The 22892-nt window shown below is 43.8% G+C and overlaps 1 protein-coding gene across 3 annotated transcripts in view; it reads right to left on the minus strand.

Moving 5' to 3' along the window:
• The window catches only part of mid2 (midline 2), a 111689-nt gene extending 89633 nt beyond the window's left edge, over positions 1–22056 (minus strand). For 2 of the 3 annotated variants that reach the window (XM_028960282.1, XM_028960281.1), the window contains exon 1: positions 21861–22056. The gene's annotated coding sequence lies outside the window, so the exon portion shown is untranslated. The remainder of the gene's footprint in view (positions 1–21860) is intronic. The other variant, XM_028960278.1, reaches the window with a different exon arrangement.
• Positions 22057–22892: the final 836 nt, after the last annotated feature.

Raw genomic sequence — 22892 nt, forward strand, 5'->3', positions numbered from 1 at the left:
TTGCTTCCCCACCTTCCTGCCACCCTAGACATCCTCCCGTCCAGCCCATGCTCCCGAACTGTCCCTTAACCAGCCGTATTCCTGTTCTTCTCTGACCCGGTGCTTCCCCCAGAACCAGAGCTTCCTCCCCACCGTGTTGCGGCGCGTCTGCTGCTTCCTTCCCATCCTCACTCACCGCCAGTCTCCTCCTCACAGACCAAATGCCTCCAGTCCTCCTCCCCGGCTCGTCCAGTGTCCTCTCCCTGTACGACGACTTGTCCCCTCACTCCAAGCATGTCTGCAAGTGCGTCCCCGAATTCGCTCTGTGACAGTTACTTTACAATTTGACTTACAAGTTTCGGATATTTTAGTTTAACAATTTGATCTAATAGTCAAATGACTCACTGATGAAATGGTGGATTCTGGTTTGAATCACACATTGGTGTTTCCCTGCCCACAAGAGACTAGATCACTAGATCGACTTCATGGTTAGACTTTAGGAACAAAGACTTTGTATTGGCTTTATTAATGGCAAAAGCAAGACAGCACATGTATCACATCTGGTGAAACATACATAGGTATCCAGAAGTCAGTCACATGTGACACCTCAACATATCGAGGACTCCCCAGAACCTCTGCTAATGTCTATATGTCCATGGCCACACCCCAGATGATTCTGTGCAGTTTGACCTGTCCTTGTTCTATGCAAATCCATTAAACTCCAACCATATTTACAAGGAAAGTAACTAAATGCTTTTGTAAATGCTAAAACATGCTTTTGAAAGTCCACCTGCCATCTGCCACGCTTCAGTAATGTGAGTTAAGATGGAGGCAGGTTCTCCCTTTTCTGCTGAAAATGTTGCTGGTCTGTTGTAACAGCCGTGCTTTAGGCCACAGTCTCTTTCAGATAGTGGAATACAATCAGCCATCTGCTCTATAACCTCGGCAAAGAAATGCTCTCCATGCGCTAATGGAAAGTTGCATCTGTGAATAGACACAGGTATGGTGGGGTCAGCAGTCAGTTCACTGCGGGGGTGGAGCCTTCCTCACCATGAGGAAAGGGAAAAGTGAGATATGTCGTTTACCTGCAGGCTGTTACTAGAGGTTCTAACAGCAGCATCGGCTGGGAACGACGTGGGTCATAGGTTAAATCCTGCGAACCCTCATAGGACTGGAGAACAGGAAGACGACCTGAACAGGCATCCACAAAATAAGCCGCAAAAATTTCCACATGACGAAAAAGTCATTAAAAACTCATTCCAAAGAGTACAATATGTTCCACGAGTATGCAAGATATATATATATATATATATATATATATATATATATTGGAAATCCAATATATGACTATAAACATTATGAGTGTTATAAATAATGGTATGTATTTATTTTAAGTTTGTATATAATTCATGTATTGTGTGTGTGTGAGTTGGTATCTGTTAGGGAATTAGTGATCTATTCTGCAATATTCGATCTCCCACACATTTGATATCTTGTTTTAGACATGGACAGTCAAGGCTTTGTTCAAAAAACTTGTTAGCATTGACAAAAAAGATGCTGTTAACTGCAATGACATTTCACCGATTGCATTAGCATTGGTCTTCAAAACCCAGTTATCTATGCAATCACATCTGAATTATGGCCGACAGCAACAGGGCGGCCAAACGTTTGCCATATTCAGATTAATGTTCACAGCAGAGCAATGAATTCTGCAGCTTGCTGACTATTAGGCAGCGGGAAGACACAGGCTGATAAATCCAGAGCCGGCATTCTAACTGAACTGCATATTTATCCTTTTATTGAATTGGTTTTCTCGTCAGCCATTTCCTGGAGGACATGTTGCATTTTTCCAGAGCTAGGAAGAAAATTAAATGTCAGGATATCCTTGCCAAATAAATTAAATGTTGTCTTCAATAATTCTCAGTTCCGTCTTGCGCGCCCATGAGTCCCTCAGTGTGTTATAGTATTGCAGCTAATCCAGTCTGAGTTTGCTGATAACCACCACATACTCGCTCTGTGGCAGGACGGGCCTGACAGGCAGACTGATGACTTCAGCAGCCTGGACCGAATGGACTGTCAGCACCGATGTTGGCTGGCGAGAAGTAAGGTGCTCAGTAGTCCATGCAGATGGGGACCAACAGCGATACGTCCGGGCTTAGAACCAGAAACCAAAACTGAGGGCCCTATTTCTAAACTGGACATAAGAGTGGACATGTGAGGCTTGTTCGCTACTGTAACGTCAAGGACTTACATAAGTGAAGTGAAGTGACTGTCATTGTCATTGTGATACACAAAGCAGCACAGCACACAGTGCACACAGTGAAATTTGTCCTCTGCATTTAACCCATCACCCTGAGTGAGCAGTGGGCAGCCATGACAGGCGCTCGGGGAGCAGTGTGTGGGGACGGTGCTCTGCTCAGTGGCACCTCGGTGGCACCTTGGCGGATCGGGATTCGAACCGGCAATCTTCTGATTACAGGGCAACTTCCTTAACCGCTAGGCCACCACTGCCCCAATAAATAAATACAAACATGTTTCTGCATCCTGTTACACACATTGTGCTCACAAATATTGTAAAAAAAAAAAATGTCCGTGGTTTAAGAGGTTTAAGAACAATGTAAATAGTAAGTTTTACTGGCTTGCTCACTGCTTAATGGCTTGTCTCCAAGAAATGAATATGCTGTTAAACATGTGCTAATGGGAAGGCGGGACCTATAGGGCAGGAGTAAAAAAATGCCTTTTATACGTCTCGCACCACTTACGGCAACGTAGCAACATTACAGAGGCTTTCCCACAAGGACACCGGGTGATCAAAAATGCTAAATGCTTCAACAGATTGTGCTATAGCTGTGAGATGGTCATGCAAACTTTTTAATTTTTAATATTCTGTAAAACTGTCAAGTGTACCCACACACTACCCACATGAGCTTTGTCCCTGTGTGGCGTGCACACAGAGCTCCACAAACCGTCTATTTAAGTCTACATGAATACCAGATTTCACAGAATGCTGGTCTACTATAGGATTCAGTTTAAGGTCTTGTTAGTGGTTCTTAAAGGTTTTAAATGTTATGGTCCCACCCTGAATCTCCAACCTCATACACATCTACACAGCCTCCTTTTATGTCTTTCAGGTCTCTGCTGCACATGCCCTTCTCTAAACTCTATAGCTGCTGCTCTATGCTAATATTCCCTAGTGATGACCTCACTATTGCAATATTTCAACTCCCATTTACAGCATTTAGCAGACATACTTATCAACAGGGACTTACAATCAGTAGTTACAGTCTCCCTGTAGACACTCAGGGTTGAGTTATGATAGTAGGTGGAGTTTGAACCTGTGACTTTGTGGTCATCTGGTTCATAGGCGAGTGTGTTACCCACCCACCCAAATGTGTTGTCAAGGCTCAAACCACTCCTGTGCCTTTTTAGCCCTTAGATGTCAGACCTGCAATGTTCTTCTGCTTGTTCCTGCTGAAAAGTTATATATTTATTTATTATTATTTTAATTATTTTTTTTTCCATTATCTGTTTTAAAATAAGAAAATAAGAAATTGCATAAGTCATTCAGGGGCATACAGTGATGTGGATGTGGCCACCAACTATATAAGCGATAAGTGATGAGCGACAAGCAAAACACTTTCTATAGGGAGTTCCAAAAAAGCTGCCCAGTGGCTACATGACTTTTTCTTACCTTGCTAACATTTTTGCTTACTCCAATCAACAAGCAATGTCATGAGCGGCATAGAAACTTAATGAGTGAGGTTGTTAGCTTGTCATATGAGTGAGTGCCTTCTGAAAAAGCACATTGAATAGAAAGTTGTGTAATCTGTGCTTTGCATCTCTGCAATTTAATTCCTTCCTCTTCTACCCATCTGAATGGAGTCATGATGTGCTCTTTTGGAGGAAAGCATTCAAGGTACAGGTACATTATCAGAAAATGAAACCTTCACCTCGTCGTACTGTCACGCTTACTACTTCTTCGGCTCTGAAAGAGGGCCTTTGTCCAGCCTACACTTTCATGAATGCTACGCTTGTTCAGACTTTCTGGTCACGTGATCATGAACTTTAACATTTAACAACTGAAAATCCTGAAGCCTGAAAATACCTAAATGTAGCTTGATGTGGTTCTTTTGTGATTTCTCTGATCATTATATGAGCTGACCAGAATGGCATTCAGTCTCAGAACTGTCTTCTAATTAGTTCTGCTCAAAAAATGCACACACACTACAATCCAGAGATAAAGACAAGAGGCAATAAAGAGGCAATGAAACTGTACTGGCGTATGACTCAAAAGTCTCAAAAGATTCAACTGGATGTACACGCAACCGATTCCACCCAATGAGACCAAGAAATATAAAACCATGTCAGCTTGTACAAGTTGCATTTTACGGATCAAAGTGCCGAGCTGCCAAATTACTCACAAGGTCACCAGAGCAAGTTAATTTGAGGGGATGCATATTCATTGTACTGGTATGAATGCAACCCCACTTAATGACATGCCCAGTGAAGATTAAAGCACTGCCTGAATGGGAAATGATAACCAATCTTTACATTATTAATGTGTTTGTTATTTGGTGAGAACACAGGGAGGTTTCTTTTTGATATGCTAAGGAGATAACGTACGCTGGGAAGTTCCTCATCCTGAAGTGCTTGAGGCGGGGCTGTGTTTTTTCCTCCAAAACGGCCAAATTGAAGCAAGGGCCTAAAAGCATTTTACAGTAAACAGAGGCCTAAAATAGTAACACTCCACCACAGCATGGTGTCAGATGTCCAGGATGAGGTATAGCCCACCACACTGCAATCTAAACATCTGCATAAACATGTGGAATGAAATTAGAAATGCTGATTACCTCCAACTGCATTGATAGCGTTGTACCACCAAAAAAAGAGAAGCAGTTCCATTAGTAAAACATTGAACGAAGCACCAAAAAAAGATTAGAGTTAGTAGTACACTTAGAAACAAGCAGCGTGGTGGCTTTATGATTTCATTTTTTATTACATTTGTATTTTTCTTCAACATTTTGTATGCATCAGGTGCATGGCATTTCAACAAAGGGCTGTAGCTTAAATTGGTTTATAAAAAAATTACATATATCATACATATATAAGTCAGTGATTGTGATTGCACAGGAAACACAATGAAATGTGTCCTCTGCTTTTAACCCATCACCCTTGGTGAGCAGTGGGCAGCCATGAAAGGCGCCCGGGGAGCAGTGTGTGGTGTCAGTGTCTTACACAAGGGCACCTCAGTGGTTCGGGATTTGAACCTGCAACCATTTGATTATGATTATTATTACGAACAATGAGGCTCATCCCTGAACTTCTTTTGTGAGCGATTCATCAGTGAATCTATGATCTACCTCCTACCTACCGACCAATGAATCTATGGTACCTCTATGGTCTACCTCTATGTACCATTCGACTTGTACAACTCATACCAAATGCAGCACCATGACTGATCTTCTACCTTCCCAAATTCTCCCACGCCACCCCTCTGCTACGTTCCCTCCACTGGCTCCCAGTAGCTGCACGCATCAGGTTCAAAATACTGATGCTGGCCTACAAAGTCAGACATGGGGTAGCACCATCCTACCTCACAGTCCTTATTACACCTCGCTCGCCTGGACCCTCCATCTCTGAGGGTAAAAGGAAGACGCTCATCCAGACTCTTCTCCGTCTTGGTCCCTCGTGGTGGAATGAACTTCCCCTCGAGGTCAGAACAGCTCAGTCACTGAGCACTTTCGGCAGTTCAAGACCTTCCTCTTTAGAGAATATTTAGATGAACTTGTAACTTTCTTATTGTCTGACTTATGTATAGAATCTACAACAGAGTGAATAAAAGATTGTATTCATAGTTGGGGGCCTCAGTGAACCAGAATTGATCACTTCATCAATGGTAACATGGAAGCACGTTGTAAGTAGCTCTGGATAAGGGCGCCTGCCAAATGCCTTAAATGTAAATGTAAATGAATGTTAGGGCTGGCACCCCACCCTGTGTGGGTACCTGCCAGTGTCCCAGGACGTAGGACAAGTGCGAGATGCATTCATCATTCCATTACCGGGCAGCTCTGCTCAGGTGCTTTTACACTACATAATGCAACCTTTTTAGATCCAAATGTGCAGAACATCAAGTAAGAAAGTGTGCTCCACCTACAACTAAGCAGTCTAATTAGCTGTTGAGATTTACACAAGAGAAATGAGGCTGCATGATGCCGGAGAGCGATGGCAGGAGGGTCTCTTTCAGTGCACATGCTGCCTGACTCATCGGAGTGTCATTTTATGAACTTCTACTTGGGCTGCCTCCCAGTGTTGTGTTGTTGGGAAGATGGCGGGTATGTGTGGGACCCTGTAGCTCCCACAACGAATCATAAAAAAAAAAAAAAAATGCCTCAAGGCTCAGCTGACGCAAGCATGCAAACACACGTACAAGAATCGGTTCACAAAAAAAAAAAAAAAAACCACACATGCATGTTTTATACGCCTGCCGTGGCATGGAAATTACATTCGCAGAGTTCTACCTACCCCTGGCGATGCCGGTGCTCTCCTGAGAAGCCCCAGACCTGTCTCTCCAATCACCGCACACAAACCCCGAGCGCTTTCACGGCCGTGTAGCAGCCAAACTCCAAATGGAGTTGCGATGTAATTTTTGGCTTCATAAATAGGGAGAAATTGAGGGGCATCTATTTTTAACCCCCGGCCCATTTCCTTAAAATGTGCTAATGCCAGTCACTGGAGCGGGTTTTCGCAATGCTACTAAGGATTTCTCAGAGCCCGGTGATGCTTCACTGCCACGTTCCGTTCCTTACAATCCGGCTCCTTTGTGCCAATGCCACTGCTGTCTTTCATACAGTAAGATCCTAGGCAGTCTATTGTGCCTCTGCACAATATAATTCCCTTGAGGCACGTGGTGAGATCATCTTAAAAGAAGCAGGTTTTTATTGCTTTCTCTTTTTTTAATCTAAAAAAATTTCAGATTTTCATTACAAAACAAAAAGCAAATGACTAAAGCAGATGTTGACTTTTTTTTTTTGTTTCCCATTAGTAGCACCTACTGGATCTTCTCAGAACCTGCACATGGACAGTCGGTTAGTCAGCTATTGTCCATTTTAGTTCACAAAACTGAAGTGACACAACCAATAAAAAGCTACAATTTCCATTGGTGAATGTCGATCTTAGCCATCGACTACAGTACCCAAATGCATGATACAGCAAACAATAATTCCTTTTTAACATTTCTGTTTAATTTGACTACTCCTTTGGTCATGTCATTAAAGAATATTCCAAAATAAACATTTCAAACAGAATTACATTATGGAAATAAACCACTAAATCACCACACCTCTCAGATGAAGCCAGGCATTCATCGTACAACTTGACCCCGATTTTCCACCCAATTTAGCAGCTCCAGATTCATTTTCCGGCCTGGTTTGGAAATCAGCTTGAGTGGTATTTCATGTATTGTGTGTTAAATTGTGCAAATGACCTGCAATCAGGTCAGAGACGTTGCATGCAGCACTGCGGTCTTACAAACCGATCCATGCTTTGTACTGACGTTACATAATCGCTGCGTGGTATTAGTCAGTGTTGGAAAGGGTAACCATACATGCGCTGTATTGACACCCATTAACAACCTTGACCTCTGCCAACCAAAATTTTATCAGTTCATCTATCAGACCAAGTGAACATTTGTGCCAAACGTCTGACTTATTTTCATCATGGTGTATGATTTTGCACAAACAAATTGATGGGGAATGCAGGAGGAAGCAAGGAAGGAAGTAGCAACCGCAGTTAACTATTTTATTATTTAATCCATGAAATGTCTGTATCAACTCTGAATGACATTTCTTCCATTTTAAGTCATATTTTTTCCAAAACGTGCTGGTTTGCAAAGGTAAATTTGAAATGTTAACAGTATTATTTTACAGCTAGTTCACTACAGATGACCAAAGAGCAGGAGTGACTGTTGTAACGGTGTAATTCATGTAGTGCTAGTGCAATTTAATTATTGAACACTCGCCCCGTATTCTGACCCTGTACAAGTTTTACTGCATGTTGTGACATTTCAGTTTTAAATGCAGGAGTGACCCAGTAAAAGCCGACACATTTGGAGGGATGATGCACCCGGTGCACCATAAGTGGTCTTGCTAGCATTAAAAATGATGGATGGACATATCTTGCGAGCCCTCTTGGCTATCCGATCAGCTTTATTAAAAATGACGGGCAGGAACATGAAAAGGAAAAAGGCTGTTGCTGAGGAGGCTGCTGTGGACCCATTTTCTCAGCCCGCCCCTGCTCGGTCTGGGTCGTTACCCTTCTCATTACCTAGCTCAATCTGGCTCACATTCACAACACACATGCTTACCTGACCGGAAAATAGAGATGGAAAACCAGGAATATGATGTAACATGGGGCTTCATATTGAAAACCTTCGGAGAAGACCAATCGGATGAAGGCTGGTTCTTACCAACCCCTCAGCTCACGGCATTATTTCTGAAAACAATAAAAAATTGAACTATGCTGCTTTGTGCCAGATGTGGCAACCCCACATAAAAATATATAAAGAGGGGCTCTCAGCATAATACTTAAAATTCACAAAGTGTCATTCTTGCATATCCACAAGGGGCAATTTGCTCCGAAGCTGGAATGTTACACCCTTTATTAAGGCCCTATTTAAAATTCTGTGTGAGGTGCCCTTTACTGACTCTTAACTGCATGCAGAGGAAATATATTCCATCCGCCATCAGGCATGGGGCCAGGTTTTTTACGAAGACAAACAGTCATGCCTGCTTCATAAACCAAAATGAAGGTCAATAAAAGCTGAAAGGTAAATTTTCTTGTAATGGTGTTTGGCAGGAAAAGCTGCCAGATCAAATCTGTGCATTCCACACCCCCTCCTCCCGGCGTATGAAAAAAGCTGTCCACTCTCAACATGAATTGTTAAAAGTGTTTGACAGGCAGCCCTCCTTTTCCATTATTCAGGTCCGTCCACAAAAGGGGCCATTCCCGCTGCGTGGAGGCGCTCCGACAGGAGCTCGCCGCATCCCGCCTTCCCGATGCACACGCAACGCTCAGCGTCCTCCCACACTTCACGCGGCACTCTGTCTGCGTGGAGCCCACAGGGAAGCCGATACACAGCACAGGAACAGACTGGCCCATCAGCAGTCACACCAACAATATCTGCAAACTACTCCATAAACGCAAGGTTGTGTTCTGACCTCGTGCTAATGCCCATCAGGATGGATTGAGTGCCAGGCTCTCCGGATCTCAGCGTGTGTTTGAAGGGTTCCAGATCCATTGATGATGTTAAGAATGTGAAAATGTTTAACACATTAAATCTGAAAGGTCTCTTGACGTCCATAAGATACATTCAAGACAGGGTTATGGCATGCAACTAACTAGTCTCTTCATCCAACAGACTAATGGTTATAATCAGTAGGTGGCAGCACAATAGGTTCTCCTTGAAGAAGAAGAAATCTACTCAGAAGCATTAAGCACCTCTGTGTCTCATCAAAATGAGTTAATCAAATAGAACTTGACACGCAAACCCCAAAGTAGCATATGTATAGAAATAAAATCCAGGGTGATGTCGTAAAACCCTCAAGTCAGGAAATGAATGCCGTGTTCGGTCCATTTTTATTTTCCAGGATGCCCGCAGATGTGTCCATAGCGCCATCTAGTGTGACATTGCAATCATCTTTTTAAAAATCCAGGCATGGCGTGGGGCTAGAAACGCAACAGCCAACAACCAGGCAAACAATGCAGCCTGATTTAAGAACACTATAATCAGCCATTTCATCAGGAGGCCGCATGCAAGGAGAGGAGCAGGCATTGCATTCATCTGTTCTGCTGTGCTCTGGGCCGGGTTCCTCTACACACAATATTAGATCCTACGAAAGATCCATTACGTTTATGTGTGACTCAGATAAATGCAATGGTGTTATTTATGTAACTTGGCAGAGAACATCTTGTGAAAATATAATCTTCTCATAAAGCTAATCTGTCATACAAACAGAGCCAATAACATTTTATCTTCTTTTTTGAGCAAATATGCTGCATTCATTTATATTCCTTTTTTTCCCTCTGTGGATTCCAAATCACGTTTCTCATTAAATCACTTCCCTGAGCCCATGAGTACAGACAAAATCTACTTACAGGATTCATCATTCAGTCTCACTGCACCTCACTACATCATTCCCTGGATTGATGCTGCTTATGTTTTAACATTTCATAACTATTTCCATGTACAACAAAGAATTTCGACTCACCTGAATGTGCACAAGTCTGCTAAAACTGCTCTCTGGGCTAATATACCAGGACTCCATTATAATAACTAGCTATATAACAATAATGACAACAATTTGAAGGAAATTTGTCTGATTGAATTGGCCCCTATGCGTGAATGGTTCACTGCAAATGTCTGACATAATGAAGTAATAAGCAATGGAAATATCTCAATTGCTAAAAGTTCTACTACAGATCTAAAATGAGTAAATCCAAACTTCTCATCTGTTGCTACATGATACTTATTAACAAGGTAATTGGGTCTGGATAGTTTTATGATGTACTGCATGGAATGCAGGGTACCAGTTTCAATATGAGATTAAGTCACAAACTACAGACAAATTAATTACAGAACCAGTAAGTACTGCCCAATATGAAATACTCAAATTGCATGAAATTATTATATATGCATATAATTATTATTCTGCGGTTCGAGAGGTCTGTTCTCGAATCTCCATGGAAGCTCATGGGCTGTTATCACCTACAGATCACCAGACAGTGACCTGCTTGGGCTTGCAAAGATAAATAAATGTACAATGCGTTTTCACACCATTCTCACATGAAGCACTAGAGATGTCATCATGTACACTGACTACTGATTCACACTTGGTTTTATTTCTATGTTTTTGAGGCATTAATGCTGTATATACTGATAATGATTATGCATGTTTTCGGATTATTGATGCTTGAAAAATGCATCTGTAGTTGCCTTATGTCATAAATCAGAGTAATTGTACCCTTGTCATGGCCACCGTCCCACCACCTGGCGCCCAGGTGGCACATGACATGAGATGTCGGTGACCCGGAAACGAAGGAGAGCGGGGTCAAATCCATCTTAGGTCCTGCCCACTCATTGAGATTGTTTCTTTGAAGCCTTCCCAAGTTGATAGCTTTACTGAATTTTGACCTCTTGCCCGAATATCGACCACGATTCAAGCGTCCTCCCGAATGTCTTTGAACCCCTCACCCTGCCCCCACAGCCCTGCAATTCCCCCTCGACCCAGGACCATAATCAAGCCAGCCACGCTTCTGTTCACTCCCTCTTCTTCCACCAGGAGCCCTCCGTCCCCGTCGTGCCCAACAGAAAGCCCAGCCCACTCCTCTCGCTCACGCTCACCGGCGACCAACCTCCACCAAGTCCCCGGAGTTCAACTCCCACTCCCACAAGCCAGTCATGTCTGCCCGTGCACCCCCAAACTGTTTAGTTGAACAATTTGTTTTCTTTTCTACGACTGTAATGGACTGGCGATGATTACCTGCCTGACCATTCATGTGTGTGTATCTTTGTTGTGTAACAACTCCCGGAAACCTTTCTGATGACCCTGTCTGATAAGATTTGCTACAATGAGCAGAAAAAAGTTCGCCGTTCAGTCCGTGCTTCTAGCAATCGTGAGATCAGTGAAGGTTTCACACCTCTAGTAGTAAGTTGGGTTTGAACCTGTGACTTTATGGTATTCTGGTTCATAATCAAGCGTGTTACCCACTAGGCTATGAACACCCTTTATATCAATTTATCATCACCCTAACTTTGGTGCGCACTTTACAGAATAATTAACATATTGATCCGAAACACACCCACCCCAAACTCTTAATAAGAATCATTTCATCCATACCAATTACAAGACCTCCATTCCGCATGTCTGTCCCTCTGCTTCCCCTCCAGACTCCACGGGTGTTCTTGCATAATAATACTAGACCCCACGTGTTGAATGTGTGTATGCGACCATCTGGAGCTCAGCCACGCTCTACCCTCATCTGTATTAAAATCTGATGTAATCCCCACACTTAAAATGAGCTGCGTTTACATCTTGCTGGGTTAGCACTGAAGCCATTTTAATAACACAGCGGCAAGGTACAATGTGTAATCAGCCCCGTCTCTGTCTCTGCCTCTCATAACATGACACAATGCGGGCAGAGATACCAAGAAGAAAGAGCCACCAAAAGTCAAAATTCTCTGAATAACATGAGTGCTAAATGTCCCATGAAAATGTCACTTTGTGAGATTATTTAACATTAATACGAGTTCCCCTAGCCTGTCTAGGGTCCTGCAGGGGCTAAAAATAGTGATATGTATAAAGAGTGCTTTGGCCATTCTGCTTCGCCGTTCAGAGAGCGGCAGCTCAGACGGTCGGATCTGGAGTTTGTCCCCTTATGATGTCATAAAGGGAAAGATTACCTCCCGTTTCTCATGCTTTCTCCGTCCAGAGAATTTTGCACCCCTACAACTGTCCATGGAAAGCATTGTAGTTTCTTGGTGATTGAATGTAAAAATGAGCATAAATGTTGTATTTTTTTAGTTCCCCCACATTTGACTCCAAAGAACCAGTGGGTTAATTTTTTTTCTGGAAAAATGCAGACACGACTTCCGGTCCGCTAAACACTGTGGTTGGTGAACGCCGTTGATGATGTCATTTCCGTGAATGCCCCCTCAACTTCTATAGGCTGCTCTACTCCTCATTAGCACTTAACGCTACAGAGTACAGACACCGAAACGGTGCGTACTGGCGAATTCTTACTGTGGGACTGGATCAAAGTAGCTGTAATTCTGCACCAAGGCTGAATTTCACAAACAGACTTCAGATACAGTATTAAGACTGATATATCCAATATAAAAATACAATTTAATGTCAAAAGGAAAATGACTTTTATCAATTACATAGGTCATTTAATTTGGAATTACCACAGCATTACCACCCCCACTATGCTAACACCAGAGCTTCTACTACAGTAACCTGCAGGAACACGACCAAACGTCGCCCTCGTAAGTCCTTACTCTGCACAGCGGAACAACAGATCCCAGCGATGAAACACATCCCTGGTTTACCCCGGATGAGCTGATCCACCAAGCTGGATTACCAATTCAATTACCGGCTACCGCCGAGACCCCCCGTCTGCTCTAATTACTAGGTGTTGTGCTTCCTCAGCGGAGCATGTGAGGCGCGGCACTGTCAGTGCGTGGGAACGTGGGAAAACGAGGTGGGGGACCTGAAGGGGCAGGAAAATGCACTGAACACCGGTTAATTATCAGGAAGGACATGTGCGAGACGCTGCTGGGAGGAAGAAGTAGAGGACGGCTGGGGTCCGGCAAGAATAAAACTTTGAGAAAATGCATGATTGTGAAACTCTAAACCACCTCTGTCTCATGAGGATAATGTTGCATGTGAGTGGGATGATTAACCACTCGAAAGTGACGAAATTAGGCGAATCGTGAATTGATCTGCTCTTAAATCACCAGGCATTTCTCTGGCCAGCAATTCAAACAGATTCAAATCTGTAACACAGATGATCACAAATGTTGGAGGCTCTGACCTTCCTAACAACCAGCGTTGCCCGTCTAAAATTGCTGATAAGTGGTTCTGGAAAATGTAATGAATTACAGGAGGAATTTGGAGTGAAGTCTCTCCACCTATTGGACACCACCTTTCAAACGTAGCCTTAAAGAACACTTTCCACTGGTGTGCTAAATGCCATGCATACATCCATTTGCATTCAACGCAATGAAGAATAAAAATCTTTGTTTTCATCACTCACTCACAGGACATTGCATATTTATCTCAGCCATCTCTCGCGAACAATGGCTGCTATTGTATCTGACACATCTACCACGTGTCTGCATCGACTTTATGACTGACTGTACAGCTCTTTTGGACGGCATGTCAGTCAGTTTTCACCTCCCTCTTGCTTAATGACAATATTTCATCAATAATGTCACTTCTGGTTGATTTTAACCCCCTCCTGTCATGCATCACACGTGTTGCAGAAGCAATGTTATCCAAAAATAGTCAAAAACATTTACTCAAACACATGCACACAATAAAGCCAAAACTTGCGAGAAAACCTTTAACTAATACTACAATGTACTAGTACAAAAACGCAAACAATAATTCAAATTCTACCTATTTTTTCTGAAATATCCAACTCAAAACTGCCAATCTGACAACAGTGAGAGTAAAACCCCATCGCTTCCCTTCCGCCTATGTTTTCGATCCACTGCCTTTGTTATGTTGTAATCTGTTCAGATTAAGCTGTGATGCCATATCTACCGTAATAAACAATACGATTAGTCTGAAAACAAGACAAACGAAGACATGTTGGATGTTCTCTGCGCTGACCATAAATAGCTGCCTCGATCGATGGTGTGCATTAGGTCATACCCCCTGCTGAATGGCCATCGGTAAATCATCACAATTGTGATCTCTGTTGTGGTCGTGTTGTGGCCGAAATATCACCCATACGTATAGTAATCTGTTCAGAGCAAAGAAACCGGGATTTATGTTTTATTTTTGATGTTGGTTTTATTGTTAATCTGAGCTTTCCCAGAATCCATGTCTGGTTTTTGTTTGGCGGTAATGTTGCTGAACCTTTGTTTGCTCCTTGGATAGATTTCCTCTCTTCTGGTGGAATTCAGATGTGGGTACCAGGGCCAATAATACGAGTCTTTATTTGTTTCCTAAAGCACAGCAAGCAGCTACCGCAGTGATCAGAGCAGGGTTCTAGAATAACTTTTTGCACTGGTTGCGCCTAACTTTTTATCTTTTTACAAACATTAGATGCACCAAATTATCAACAGTTTCGCATTTATTAGTGCAGTTTTACAGGTTCGCTTTTTTAAATAGCTGTGCATATAGGTAATATTGACTTTATCAATCTGATTAACATAAAGTTCTTTATTTGAAGCACAATTCTACAAGGTAACTTACTGAAACTGTGTTGGCGCTTAAAGTGCTTCACTGAGCTGAAATTAAAACAAGATAAATGAAATAAAACGAAAATCTAAATTACAAGTGCTAGTGTATTAAGGGCTTGAGTGAGATTTATCATCTCGGCCTGATGATCTGTTTGGTGCTGCCTGTTGATGAAAGGAAGCGGGGGCGCCGGGCCAGTACATTTATCGCTGCATGTGATGTATTTTATATAGTGCTTTTTCATCATCTTACTCGGCCTTGCACAGTAAATGCACAGTCAGGTGATGAGTTTTGATCAGAGCTAAAATTGAAGTGAGGTGGTGAAACGGACGCTAACTTCTGCCTATTACAAGAGCAAAGTGTGAAGTGTGAAAAAGTGTGAAAGTGTGAAAAAAAAACTTTGACCATGAAAAATGACTTTAAAATGGACTTGTATTGAAGCATGTTGATACAGTCATGTTGGCCGGCATCCGCCGCCACAATAAGGTCGGGTTCAGACTTTTAAAAAGCTGGACTTTTTCAGTACAGGAATATCTGGACCATGGCCAATCAGAGGCAGGTCCCGCCCTTCATCCTCTCTGATTGGTTTAGAATATGACATGGGACTGATACATGTGAACCACATTGAGTTTACAGAAATGTATCACCCCAAGCGGCTGGTGGCACTCTGGAGTCCTGCAGAGAGCCGTGGCGGTCGGCCATGTGGTCCTGACCTGTGGGAGGAGGAGAGCGGACACTCGACCTCGACAGAGGAACAAACGTGCGCCTCTGTCTGGAGATGGCCAGCAGTGAAGACTGACTTCATTGTCCCCCAGTCCTCTCAGCACTGCGTGCCTGGGAGTGCTGGCATTTGCGAAATCCCATAACTGATGTGACTTTCTCAGATGTGGCCACAGGCAGCGTATTGTTTCTGCGGAGGGGTGGCATCAAAGCGATGGTTAAAATGTGCTGTTGCCGTACAGTAATTACACCAAGTGCCGCGCTCCTAACCTTTCCCTTCTGCGATGCTTATACACCATCAGTTCTTCTCAGGAAGTGAGGAGAGAAGCGACACAAATTGCCAGCTGGTGATTCGTGTGAAAAGGCGAGGCACAATTATATCCTCCTCTTGGACGCCCTCCTCGCCTTTTGTGGGTCTGTAGCCCTCTTTAAAATACACACCAGTCTTTATGCCTGCAGCTTTTTTTTGTGGCTGTGACGAGTAAAACCAGTGGCCTCGCATTCTATTCCTGGTCCAACATAATTGGCATTTGGCTAGTGCTTAAACAGATTCTTACGGCTGACATCAGATACGTGGCACCACAGTATGAAAAACGAAAAGACTTTTCAAATAACTATTCGTTTTGATATTTAAAACTGCAGCAATGTAATCAATGTAATAATGATTTTTTTTAAATGATGTGTCAGTGACGGCCTGACTGTGGAGTGGTGTGTGGTGTGGTAGTAGTCTAGTGGGTAACACACTCGCCTGTGTACCAGAAGACCCAGGTTCAAACCCCACTTACTACCATTGAGTCCCTGAGCAAGACACTTAACCCTGAGTGTCTCCAGGGGGGGACTGTCCCTGTAACTACTGATTGTAAGTCGCTCTGGATAAGGGCGTCTGGTAAATGCCGTAAATGTGAGTGAGTTTGTTTCGCGAGTCAATGTCGTCGTCCCAAGATTCCCCATTATTTGCACGTGTGTTGTTGTTATAAATGTTTGCCTGTTGTTTCTTGTCCTTGTCTGGTTGTTGATTATCTGCCTGTTGTCATGTCATGTAAGTCATGCTTAAGTCATGCATTTGCGTACATATTTCTACCTGGACATACGCTGGCTTCTTAACAACAATGGTTATATGCATCTGTACATTCTATGTTTAAGTAGAGTAAGAGAGTTTGCAAAAGATTATTAAAACGTTTGTCATTGGGGCAGTGAGATTTGGGGCAGTGGTGGCCTAACGGTAAAGGAAGCGGACCCGTAATCAGAAGGTTGCCAAATCTCAAACCGCCGAGGTTCCACTGAGCAAAGTACCATCCCGACACACTGCTCCCCGGGTGCCATGGCTGCCCACTGCTCACCAAGGGTGGTGGGTTAAAAGCAGAGGACACATTTTGTGGTGTCACTGTGTGTTGTGCTGCAGTTTATCACAATGGCAATCACTTCAATACTGAATATAATGCATTCAATACTGTCATCCATCAGAAGCCGGTAAGGAAGTTGGACCTGCTGGGAATAAGCTCTCCACTCTGCAGTTGGATCTTGGACTTCCTAACAGACAGGTCTCAGTCTGTGTCTGTAGGAAATAACACCTCCAAGGTCCTCAGACTGAGCACAAGTTCCCCACAGGGATGCTGCTCAGCCATCTGTACTGCTGTACAGTTCGGTTCGAACCGTTCACAGAAGTTCACAGATGACACAACAGTAGTGGGGCTCATCACCAACAACAATGAGTCTGCTTACAGAGAGGAGATAAAACCTCTTGGTGCCAGAGCAACAACCTGACGCTCAATGTCACCAAGACCAAAGCGATGGTTGTCAACTTGTCCCCACCCCACTGCACATCGATGGATTTGCTGTTGAGATCCTGGGTGTGCACATGACAGACGACCTCTCCTGGAGCCTCAACACCACCTCCAAGAAAGCCCAGTAACGTCTGCACTTCCTCAGAAAGCAGAAGAAGGCCAGCCTTCCTCCTCCATCCTCACAACGTTGAACCAGGGGCCACTGAGCAGAAGGCCCTGCAGCGGATGGCGAAGACAGCAGAGCGCATCATCGAGGTTCCACTTCCACCCATCTCCTAACTCATCTGTCAAGCTAGTAACATTATGAAGGACCCACACCACCCCTTACATGCCTCTTAATGCACCATCTCCAGAACTCTGTTAAACTCAACAACAATACACTTCCAGCCAAATACACCTTGTTTTTTCCATAGAAGATGGAAAGAACCTTAAATTGTTTAGGTACACACACCAAACACAAACTGCATCACAATCACAGACCAGTCATGGCTCCTGTCTACCCTCAAAATCCCCTACAATGGGTACATAAGCATCAGAACTAGACCACACAGCAATGGAAGCAATGGATGCTGTTTTCATCTCTCTAAACATGGTCTTCATGGAAAGGTATTTATAGATGTCCATAACCTCTTTACCTCTTTACACTGCAATAATGATTAATGAAGGTTTTGAAGAGCACACCGCTAAGGTTCAATCAGTGAGATGTGATAGAAAACCCCATCTGATCCATGGAGGCCACACCCCAAAGATTACAGGACTTAACGGCTTGGTACCAGATATCACAGTATATTTTCAGAACTCTAGATGACTCCAAGCCAGATAGGGTCAGGCCAGATAACAGTACCCCCATATGCTGCAAAATCCAGAGGAATGGTTAATGGCATCTAGAGGTTATGTATTATGTCTGGTAATGTATTATGATGTAATATTGAGGTAGTATGTTAAGAGTTCCTGCACACGACAATCAGGTGGGTTCAGCAGATGGCTGGCAAGTGCACATCACATCACCATCTGCTGTGCTTTCTGGACAGACACTGCATCCATCCATGCAGGATGGGGCCACATGTTTACAATAGGGATGCAATGATACCAACACCGATGCCTTTGTCATCATTAGTGCCGCAATAATAATTCATCTGAGCCCAGCAGGTCCCAGTTAAACATGCCCCCTGTTGGATATTTCTGGGTTCCATTTCAACATGTCCCCTTGAAAATATTCACATTGTGATGATGTAAATTCATCTAAAACATACAGTGAGGAGGAGGGTAAGAGTGGCTAAAACCCCAAGTAAAAAGGTCAATCTTTTTATCTAACCATTTGTAATGATCTTTACAAGGTTTAAAGAGCAGGGAGAAGCCACCTCACTTTGAAGGCCACAGTCATTACAAACCTATCTAAATGTGTCTGATAAATCCTACAATTAAAACTTACCCCAAAAAATAAAAATACATTACTACTTAATAGGCTCTGCTAAGTTGGTAAATTCGTGTTTTTTTCATAATAAGACTCATTAATACCATCATGATCAGAGAGCCAGTGGCAAGCTGATAAATATGATTACATTCAATGTGGAAAAACTGATTGTTTTCTGCTAAAATACCCCGCTTTTTAAAAATTCACAGATTTGTCGAATTTTATTGTATTTAATATCTGATTGCATATTTTGTATAGATATGTAGACTAGAATTAATTAAATATGGCAAAAGGATGGGCAGGGGTTCGGGTTCAGGGCAGGTCACATGAAGATCATCAGTAAATCTGAAGATGGGCACAACTGTGGCACCAGAGTTGTGATTTTGATCCACCGGTTGCCAATAAAAACTGAAACAATAAGGAAACATTTCATTTGAATTCCTTTATGCGCTAGTGAGATGTGTGTGTGTGTACTAATCACTACAGTGGAGGTGGGGGTAGTGGTGGCCTAGTGGGTAAGCTGGTTCGAGTCTTGAACCGCCCAAGGTGCCACTGAGCACAGCACAGTATCGTCCCCACACACTGCTCCCCCGGCAGCCTGTCATGGCTGCTCACTGCTCACTCAGGGTGATGGGTTAAATGCAGAGGACAAATTTCACTCTGTGCACCGTGTCCTGCGCTGCTGCGTAAGTTACAATCACTTCACTGTATCACTTGATCACTTTACAAGTCACTTTAATACAATACGAAACAATCGAAGTGAAAATACTAACTGCACTCAGCACTGGATCGTGCGAAGAAGCGATGTTGAAGCGAACGAAGCCACATTCGCCATCAGCACAAAAGAAGGGATTTCTTGTAGGCTGTAGTAGAGAGAGGGTGAGTTAAGCCGGCCCGCGACAACATAAACAGCTGGAGCGAAAGCGCCCGTGGGTACGCGCCGTCCAAGACTCTCGCGCCGGTCCTGCCAAATAGTTTCCATTGATTCATCATTCAGTAACCTCTGAATGCTCGGAGCCCGGGAACAAAAATGAGACTTTGAATCACCGCACTAAAAATAACGTGCATTTTTTCCACACCAAGGTAGGCCGGCCTGTCTGAAGAGGCCTTGGGCATTTCGGCAAGGAAGAAAACTGCAGACGGCACCGTGGCCTTCACAATACTCACATTCATCGCAGTCACCAAAATATGGCCGCTAACCAAGAGGCTTTTTTTAAAATTATTATTCGTGATGACTATGACACTATAGAGCACGTGGCACATATACTGCAACTGTTTCCACAGTACAGGTGTGTGTATTGGCAAAACTCTCCCGATACGATACTGTCACGCTGGTTTGTCTAAGTAAGTGAAGTGATTCAGCACAGCACACGATGCACACAGTTAAATTTGTCCTCTGCATTTAACCCATCACCCTGAGTGAGCAGTGGGCAGCCATGACAGGCGCCCGGGGAGCAGTGTGTGGGGACGGTGCTTTGCTCAGTGGCACCTTGGCGGATCGGGAATCGAACCGGCAACCTTCTGATTACAGGGCCGCTTCCTTAACCGCTAGGCCACCACTTCCCCACTAACATGACATGGCGAGGAAGGAGATCTGGATCCGATTATATCATGATAAATTGTGATACTGTAGATGTTGCGATATTTTACAATTCACTGAAAATGTAAAGACAGAGTTGATATACTAGATGCTGTGTACGATCTGTGTGGATCACATTACATTAATAATTCAGCCAATACAACGTAACTCAGAACTGAATTTTGGACTAAATTTGTATGCAAAAGTATTGTTACTTATCGATGTCCCTGTATTGATACAATACCACCAGGTAAAATACCACGATATACACCCCTAATAGTTCATAATAAGTGGAAGTTCCAAGTACTCATTGATAAGCACTTATAGTGATGAAGTGCTACAGTTGTATTCACAAGGCGTTATGTGTTGGGGGCGTTATGTCTTATCACATACATTAACAATTGATACTATTGATACTATACTATTGATAGTATAACCAACTATATGAAAAAAGGGTCAGAAAAACAACGTTACAGAAATAAAATGAGCGTCGGGGCACTAAATAAAAGCAGGAAGTCGTAATTCCCGGTAGCTAAGCTGAAACAACGACTACAGGCCCCGGCTTTAAGAGGACTTGTGTCTGAGCAAGGCCCGCTGGGACACTAAACCCATCATCTGGCAGGAACAGGGTCCACAAAGGGACACCAAGATTCCGGCTGCTTCCTCCAGGCCCGACCGGATGCGCGGGGAGGCCTGGGCCACGAGGTGAAGGGTTAACGCCGGGCGGAGTCACGCCTCCAGCACGACTCTGTTCTGTCAATACCGCTCCCATCAGTGCAGTCGGTATTTACACTGCCGGGCAACCGTCACGTAACTCGGTGGCGGGCGCTGACAGAGCGTGGCGAGGAAAAACAGGGCAACGCCCCGCAGAGCAGACGTTCCTCAGCTCCCGGATCTCCCTGCGGCCCCGGGCACGCTGGAAACCGACACGTTTTCATGTTGGACGAGGTTCTGCTGAGGTGACTACTTATTCCATGGATGAAACAGCAACTTAAACGCACCCTGATGAAGAAAATAGTATTATGGAATCTAGTATAGTATTTGGTATAGTATATAGTATCATGGACATGGAATCATGGAATAAAAATAGCAGACCCGACAGGACACGCCCCTTCTACTCTCCTGCATGTTATTAAACGTCTCAGTTATAACTGATGGAATAAAAGTGTAACAACCCCTACACAGCGATGAAGCGCCCGGCCCAGCGATGAAGACCTCACGCCACGTCGCGTCCCAAAGGGGCAACCTGAACACACAATTACATCATTTAATCGGCCCAATAACTCGCGCGCGCGCACGTGGCTCCATTACGCCCCGTAAACAGTCACGTGTTCGCTCCCGCGCGTCGCACACGTGGAAGACGACGTCTGGTCTAGTACAGTACAGTGTGGTACAGTACGGTACAGTACGGAGCCTACCTGGAGTGGCCGCGACTCCGCTGCGCGTTCAGCCCACCGTCGTCGAAGAAGGAGAAGAAGCAGAAGACGGAGAAGACGAGGCTCCCCGGGGTCACGTGACCGCCCCACGGGGGGGGGTTGTGTGGTGGAAGGGGAGCTCTCGTCAGCCCGCCCGCCAGCAGCCGGTGTCGGTTACAGCCCCCCCCTCCCCTCGGTGCGTTCGGCGTCCGACGCGGACCGGTGCGCTCCCGCTGCGCGGCTGTGCGCGTGCCCGCGCCGCGCGCGCGCTCCCGCTCGTCCACGCGCGATCGATACCCCGCGTCTGTACATCGCGCTCGGATGTTCCGAATAACATTTTCAGGATACGATCGCGAATTCTTTTTACCCGATTACTGTGAGCCAAAACATCGAGGTGTTTGTATTAGAGGCATTTTTTTTTAATCAATGCAATAATTTTTTCAAGAGTCTCAATGACCATGGATTATTTAACACGTTGTATTTTTTTACACATATTTAATAATGCTTATTCGATTCTAAGACTATTCTGAGTGCATCACATTCTATTCATTTTACATTCGTTGTATTCAAAGTTCATCTATCACTGCTTTTCAGAAGCCCTAAAGGAGCAAAGATCATGAAATTGGAAATGTCAAGTCTTATAAAATTGACATTTTTTGGCATTTATCAGATACCCTTACAATCAGTAGTTACAGGGACAGTCCCCCCTGGAGACGCTCAGGGTTAAGTGTCTTGCTCAGGGACCAGGGACACAATGGTGGGGTTTGAACGATTTTGTGGTTGTGTGGCTCAGTTGCGTAGTTCCGTAGTGGCACAGTTTACTATCACCTAGTGATTTAATCAAATGAACTAACGAATCAGATAATATAATCTGCCACATAATTTTAAAGTTTGAAACATAAAAAAAATGTCTTACCCATCAAACACCCTCTATTTGCATAATACAAGAACTGACTTTGATTCAGTCGAATGGATAAACAGCCAAGTAAAAAAAAACAATATTTTAAAATATGTAAAATGGTCTCGTGTTTTTAG

This window comes from Denticeps clupeoides, chromosome 18 (assembly GCF_900700375.1).
Source record: "Denticeps clupeoides chromosome 18, fDenClu1.1, whole genome shotgun sequence".
Taxonomy (NCBI): Eukaryota; Metazoa; Chordata; class Actinopteri; order Clupeiformes; family Denticipitidae; genus Denticeps; species Denticeps clupeoides.